Below are 6,892 nucleotides of genomic sequence, written 5' to 3' on the forward strand. Positions count from 1 at the left end.
CCCTACGTACATGACATCCCCCCTCCTTGTCTTGCTGACTGTTGTTGCTGACTGACAGTGCTGATTTACTCCAGGTTTGGCCGGCTGCCAGCTCATCTCAAACAATTGCATGAGCCACAAGAACGGCTGGCCAAGCCAAGTTTGGATGGCAATAAACAAAGTCTTAGATTGGCTTCTCTCCTCCCAGTCCGACCCCAGTCTTTGCGATCACTTCAAAACTTAAAGAACATTATTCTTTAGATAATACTTTTACCAAATGTTTGAGTCCCTGGGATATAGCAGCACGTTATTCATCCAAATAGCCAATATCTTTGAGGAAAAAAAATGGTTCTTAAATCTTCCATTCTCCGTCTATTTTGTATCACTTTCTGTCCTTAATTGTCCCTGAGAGAGAAGTGTCCAGACTTTGACTTACCAGTTCATCTCGTCTCTTCACACAATGCCGTCTCAGCCAACTGTCGTTATCCCTGCTCGCTGATTGGCTAAAACGTTTTCCCAGACGACAGTGGGTAAACTCTTGAACCCATATTTCTCAAAGACAGTGTTTGAAACCTGAAATGGGAAATCACCTGGGACCGAAGCTAGAAGAACAAAACCCACTCCCATTGTCTTTGTTTTTGGCTTCTCATCATTAACCTTCGGTCACCTCCATCCCACTACGGGAGGACATGAAAACCCTGTTTTAGATAAACAAAAACAACATATACACAGAAATACACTAATAACTTTGGGGAAATGGGACAGTGGGTATTGTGTGCGGGGATTATTATAATATCTGTAATGAAGCGGTAATTATATTCCTGTTTTTCAAAAACAGCCAACTTTTTGTAGCTGGTGTTTTGGCACAATGGCAGATAAAGAAACGATGATTCTGACAGGCGGTCCCTGCAGATCTCCATCAGGGGAGCGCAGCAAAGCAAAAACAAGACAAGCCATTTCAATGAACAGATTTGCTCATGAATAATTCTCTTCCAAGACAGTTGAATGAATTTAAAATGCAGACAGAGATGAGGGTGGGCAGGAAAACAAAACAGCGGTATAATGTGCAGTCGTGTGCAACATTTGTCAAGTACAGCCCGACAGTTAAACTGATGATGAAAATAGCTCACCGCTTGTATTCTAATGCTGTTTTTTTCACAAAAGTTCACCTACAAATACTATTATGGCCTCAAGAGACATTAGTTCCTTGGTATTTCACTCCATAGAGCTGTGAACCACCACATGCTAACTACATGTGATACCTTGGACTTAACCTTTTGACATTGTCTACTCATATTAGACTTTATTACAGCTTTACAGCAGTGACCTTCTTGTTTGGAGAAAGCTGTTCAAACCTGACACCACACATCATTTACTAAAACAAAACAACAACTGCAGTATCGCCAACTGAAGATGATGTGAAACCCGTACAACAAGCATGCGAAAGTGTCATTGTGGTGGATATAACGCTCCTCTCCGCACTGCGACATCAGGCAGACAGAACAAGCTGCAGACTTGTGAGGGGTGTGAGGGTTTCATATGTGCGCTTGTGTTGTGGTGCGGTGAGGTGTGGTGAGGATGAGCCCTGCCTACCGAACGGCTGCGACGCCAAAGCGAGACGGTGGTGAGCCTCGTGGTCGCAGCAGACACTAAAACTCACCACACCGGGCGAAAAGCAGGCAGGGGCTCTCAACTGTTGCCTGACCACTCCGAAAGCCACCGGCACACTATGTTATTACATCCTATTGAGCACTATAACATGGCTGATCGTTTGGGTTTGACATGCATGGAGCTGCCAGCTTGTTCCAATTACAGTGTGTCTGCAGAACCACGAGTCCCATCCTTTCTCCCTGCGAATGTTTATATAAATCAAGGTTGTTTTGCAGATGAGTAGGCCTCCTGATAGTGTTTTCAAGGTTTCTTGGGGAAAACAGCAATCAAGCGTGATTTGGATAGATAACACAGATGTAAATAACTGCTAGTCTCCAGCTTTGGTGATAACAAGAGGACTTACACCATTGTTTTCTGCACACCCTGACCTATGACAGTTGTCTGCTTTTGACAAGATCACAGCGTGCCGGATAATCGCACTGAAGTTGGCTTTTACTGGAAAACAGAGAGAGTTGTGTATCACCTCCCCGTGTTGTTATCTTACCTCCAGCATGTCCCCTAATGGGTTTACACTGGAAATCAAGCAGATTAACAGCATTAGGCTTAATACATCCAGTTAGAGGCATGATAGAGACGATGCTGGGGAATCTAAGCTGTTGCTGGTCCCTCCCTGCTGGGCTCCAACATCCAGCACTGCTCTAATCTGGAAACCAGCGGAGGGATTTCACCCTGGGAAAAAATTACATCAGCTCTCACGCTTCAATGGTAAAGGTGAAAAAACAGATGCAATAATGGACATGGTGAATATTTATAACAAGCGTCTGAGAGTTTGTAATGAAATGCAAAGATGGTGCAATGGAGATTCTACATTGAAGCAATAACTAAATCAGCATGAAAGCAAAACTATTGTTAGCCCCTTTCAGATATGCACTGCAACACTGATATTATGAAGACATTACCCAGAGGAGCTTATATGAAAACACCAACGTCAAAGTCATTCGGATTTACATCAAACTGACTTTACCCAGGTACAGATTTTTAATGTCAGATTAAGCCCAAGTGTATTTTGCAGAAAATTCACAGCAAGCAAATGTGTCTAAAGCCAGAAGAAAACAAACACCTGAAAGGTGAAGAAGAATGCTTATTCAAAGGAGAATTTCAACACAAACTTCTAATTGGAGAGAGGATGTGGTTTTGGAATTATTTCAGTCAGGGTCGACGCCAAAATCGTGAGACTAATTCAGGGAATGGCGAGAAACTTGGTTGTATATGCTCAAATTAAGAACCCACTATGTGGCAACGGTGTAATCCACGTCATGAAAACCTCCTGCATGCTCTATTTAGGGGCCATCCAACGCAATAACCAAGTATTTTTCCTATAAGTGAGAACCCAGCTGACACGGACAATCTCATGTTGTATGCTACAGGTGTGAAAGGTACATCTCTATGACTTTAGTTCACCTGAGGAAACAGTTTTTCTTTTAGCAACTACTTTTGGAAGTAGCTACGGCAACTTTCCGTCCAACTATGACAATGTGGAGCCGCAGTCGGTCCCATTAAGGCTGGTTGCCTTATTCAATACATTGTCACACGGTCACACTGTATCATTTAGCGGGCCGGCCTCAGTCGACTCTCTCAAACACGTTGCTCCCTGGAAAAACAGATTTCTTGTAAAGGCCGTTCCACCTCAGTAAATACAGGACACCCCTGCATGAATGGTAACTGCTCTCATGGGCCCCCAGACAACACTGACTCCTACAATGCCTTTAGCTGGCACACAGATTTCAGTAATTAGACTGTGACTGTTGCTGGCACAGGGCCAGGGTCAGAGCCAGAGGAAGGGAGTAAAGGCAATGTTCACACACACACACACACACACACACACACACACACACACACACACACACACACACACACACACACACACACACACACACACAGATGCACTGAATGCCCCAAACTCTCCCCTCCTGCCCTGCCATGTTTGCCCTTATGAGCTACTATCCTTCAACCCCCCCCCCCCCCCCTCTTCTATTCTCTTGTGTCTTGTTTTTATGGGTCTGAGTCAGGGTCCCGGTTTTTTTTTTGTGGGTTTGTTTACCTCTGGGTAGTTTGGGCTTTTTAGGAGTTGGGGGGAGGGGGGGTTAATTACAATGCTGGGGAAAACAAACAGAGGACGGAACGAAATGGGACTCGGCCTGTGGTCACATGGGAGCCATTTCTACTTATTGGTCTAATGGGAACCTTTGTTTTTTCTTTGCTTTAAGGTGTTTAGATGCCGAGGTACCGAAAACAAATATAATGTGGACCGGTAAATCTGGTGATTCATTAGGGGCAATTAAAAAAAGTATTCTTGTTTCATGATGTAGTTAATATGAAGTACTTCGATGTAGTTTTTGGCTCCATGACTGAAAACAGAGCAGTGTGCAGCAGAGTTGGAGGGAACAGGCGTCTGCAGAGTTCGGTGCACTGCTGCTGACTCGATGCTGCCTACCCCCCCCCCTTTTTTTGCTCTTTCTTTCTGTCTTGTTTTCTTTCGGACTACCTCCATGAACTCAGGCTGAACTGTTCTGTATTGCAGAGGTTTTATGATCTACGCATCGTGGTCAGTCACCCCAAAACCAGCGCTCGTTGGCAGAGTGGCGTCGCACGGTTAGCAACACAAGACAAAAACTATCCAGATACGATCTTCAACTCTTGTACTTATCGCATGTATACAGCAAGAGGGAGCGGGCAATCGGTCTCACTCTGTCTCTCTAAGTATGTCTCTCTATCTCTCTTTTTGTCCCATGGCAATTCAACTTGGCAGTGATCCTCCTAGCACTGCCAGACAAACAAAATAAACATATGCCTTTGTTGTTACTGTGATGTTTCATTGCAAACAATCGCTTCTCATGATAGTTGTCGAGTGAGAGTCTGGACAGCATCTCACTCACTCCAGCCCAGTGTAGCTCTAAGTTTTCCCCAGGGAGAGTGCAAGGCAGGTGGGGGAAGGGGAGTTGGCGAGCGCCTGCTCTCACGCACCCCCTAGATTAGAAACATTAGAAATCACAAGTAGGGACAGAAATACCCTCAGTGCCTACAGCCCCCCCCCCCCCCCTCCCTCTCCACCCGCTGTGACCCCGGGTCATCTGCTTGGTATTGACCTCAGCTAGCCAGCAGTCGGCCTCACGGGGATCGTCTTGTCGTAACAGTGGAGTTGTTTATGTCTGATAGAACGAGTGCAGTTTGTGCAGATGAATATGAACAGGGAGAAAAATGCAGATTTCAATCAGAAATTAAGTTAACACGGAACACTGCAAGCATTGAGCAAGCTCTATCTGACATGTGATTCATCTTTTGAAATTTGACTCTGGCTTTATTTAAAAAAACAACCTGATGAGTGTCAAAGCCAGGTTTTGTGAAGTTATTTTCATGAAGCACAGGTTTGCATTAGACCAAAACCTTTCAAATGTAGGGTTCAGTTGAAGTTTTTGCATCTTGCTTTAAACTAGTCATGATCTAGTAATTGCTGACCGTGTATTTAATGTGCAAGACTTATCGAATGTTATCACATTATCTCCTCCAATCTTTACTTTTCTCAGCAGATCATCTGACTCTGTTTGCGTTGGCAGCACAAGCCGAGTGAATGTGAGCAGCACAGGCCCTCGTGTAGCAGTGTTTCCCAATGGCTGTATTAATTCTGTGTCATGCTGCAGCATTTGAATAATGAAAGCTGCAGCAGCTGGGTCTCTGAGAGGAAGAAACAAGAGACCTTGTCTCCCTTTTTCTCTTGCACTCTCTCTTTCTGTTTTTGTCCTCTCAACAACTTGTCTCACGTGGTTCTCACACCCCGAAACCTCACGCTTTCAATCACACCCATGATGTTTGAGTACGTTACAATGGCAGCAATTCCCTGGAGACTGCAGAGCCAAGTCATGCTCATGTTACTGCATAGGACAAGGAGGGTTGTGTTTGAATGAATGTGATAATCAGCACAGAGACTGCACATAACTAGTATTTTCTGTTGTACAGTATGCACCCTGTGACCTCGTCAATGTTAGCAATAATGGCTTTAGTATACATGGGGAATATGATGTGTAGTTTTCTACAACGTGCCTTAACTTTTGATGTATGGTTCATGAACACCCTGATTTGTTTACATGTGATACATTGATGGCTCTATGCACAGTAGTAAGCCTGTTTATTGGAAGTGCATGACTGTTTTCCAAAGTGTTGATGCCTGAAGGCTGAACTTCTCAGAATTATCAATAAAGGGTTAATGACTTGACCTTTGGCAACTCTCTGGGTAGATCACGCTTGGAAATCCCCCTCAAAGAGTGGCACTTCATCTGCACAACCCCCTCCCCCCACTAACTTTCAGTCAACCTCCAGCTAACAACTATCTGACTACCCCCCCGGTCAGCCTCTTTATCAGCTGTAGCGCTACAAACACCTTTATACTGGCTGGTCCATAAATCGACCTCAATCCCTCAATGCCCACAGGCCTGTGAGGAAGTGTCAAACAGAGTTCAATCGTATGCTTAAGCTGTGATGGTTTACTTATCAAAGCAAGACGCCAGCGTTTAAAAGTAACTTTGTTATGATTGTCATCTGAAGGATGTGTTTTCGTTTCGAGTATGTGAATATATTTCTCCAAAATATATTCAAATGTAAAAAATGTCCCCTATGACTTGAAGACTTTCTGTAGGAAACTCCACACATGTAACCGTATTATTCTTTTGGTTTCCATTGGCAAAGGTTTGCGACATTACCTGGTGTCTACTTTTTGGGGTAAAATGTCAGTAGTGTTTACAAATGAGCTAATACAGTATATTATTTATATTAATAGGTAGAGTTAAAACACTTGCATGTTAACCAAGTGATTAGCGATTAGCGACCACATTTTTTTATTTCCTTGACCCAGATTTGAAAAATGTCAACCCACAAAACCACAATGTGGTCAAACAACTGTTTGGTTGCTAAGGACATGATCCGGCTAGAGAACGCACTGTGTTGGTATAGCATTGGAAATTAATTCACGGCAGTTTGAGCGGCGTCGCTACCACGATCCACTCAGAATCCACCTCTATTGAGGGGGTATTATACCTAAAGTGAAATCACGGAAAGTGCCTGGTGCAAAAAATGATACAGAGGTTGTGATTGCACTCATAATATGCAACGAGTACCTTGTATACCTTTTCTGCTTCATGTCAACTTGGCGAGTTTATAAAGGGCTTTACCCTTTCTTTAGAATTACTGCTGATAACATTCCAAAATCTTTAGGGGAGACTGGAACATGCTCATTATTGATCTCAAAGTC

Source organism: Notothenia rossii (assembly GCF_949606895.1).
Source record: "Notothenia rossii genome assembly, chromosome: 7".
Classification (NCBI taxonomy): Eukaryota; Metazoa; Chordata; class Actinopteri; order Perciformes; family Nototheniidae; genus Notothenia; species Notothenia rossii.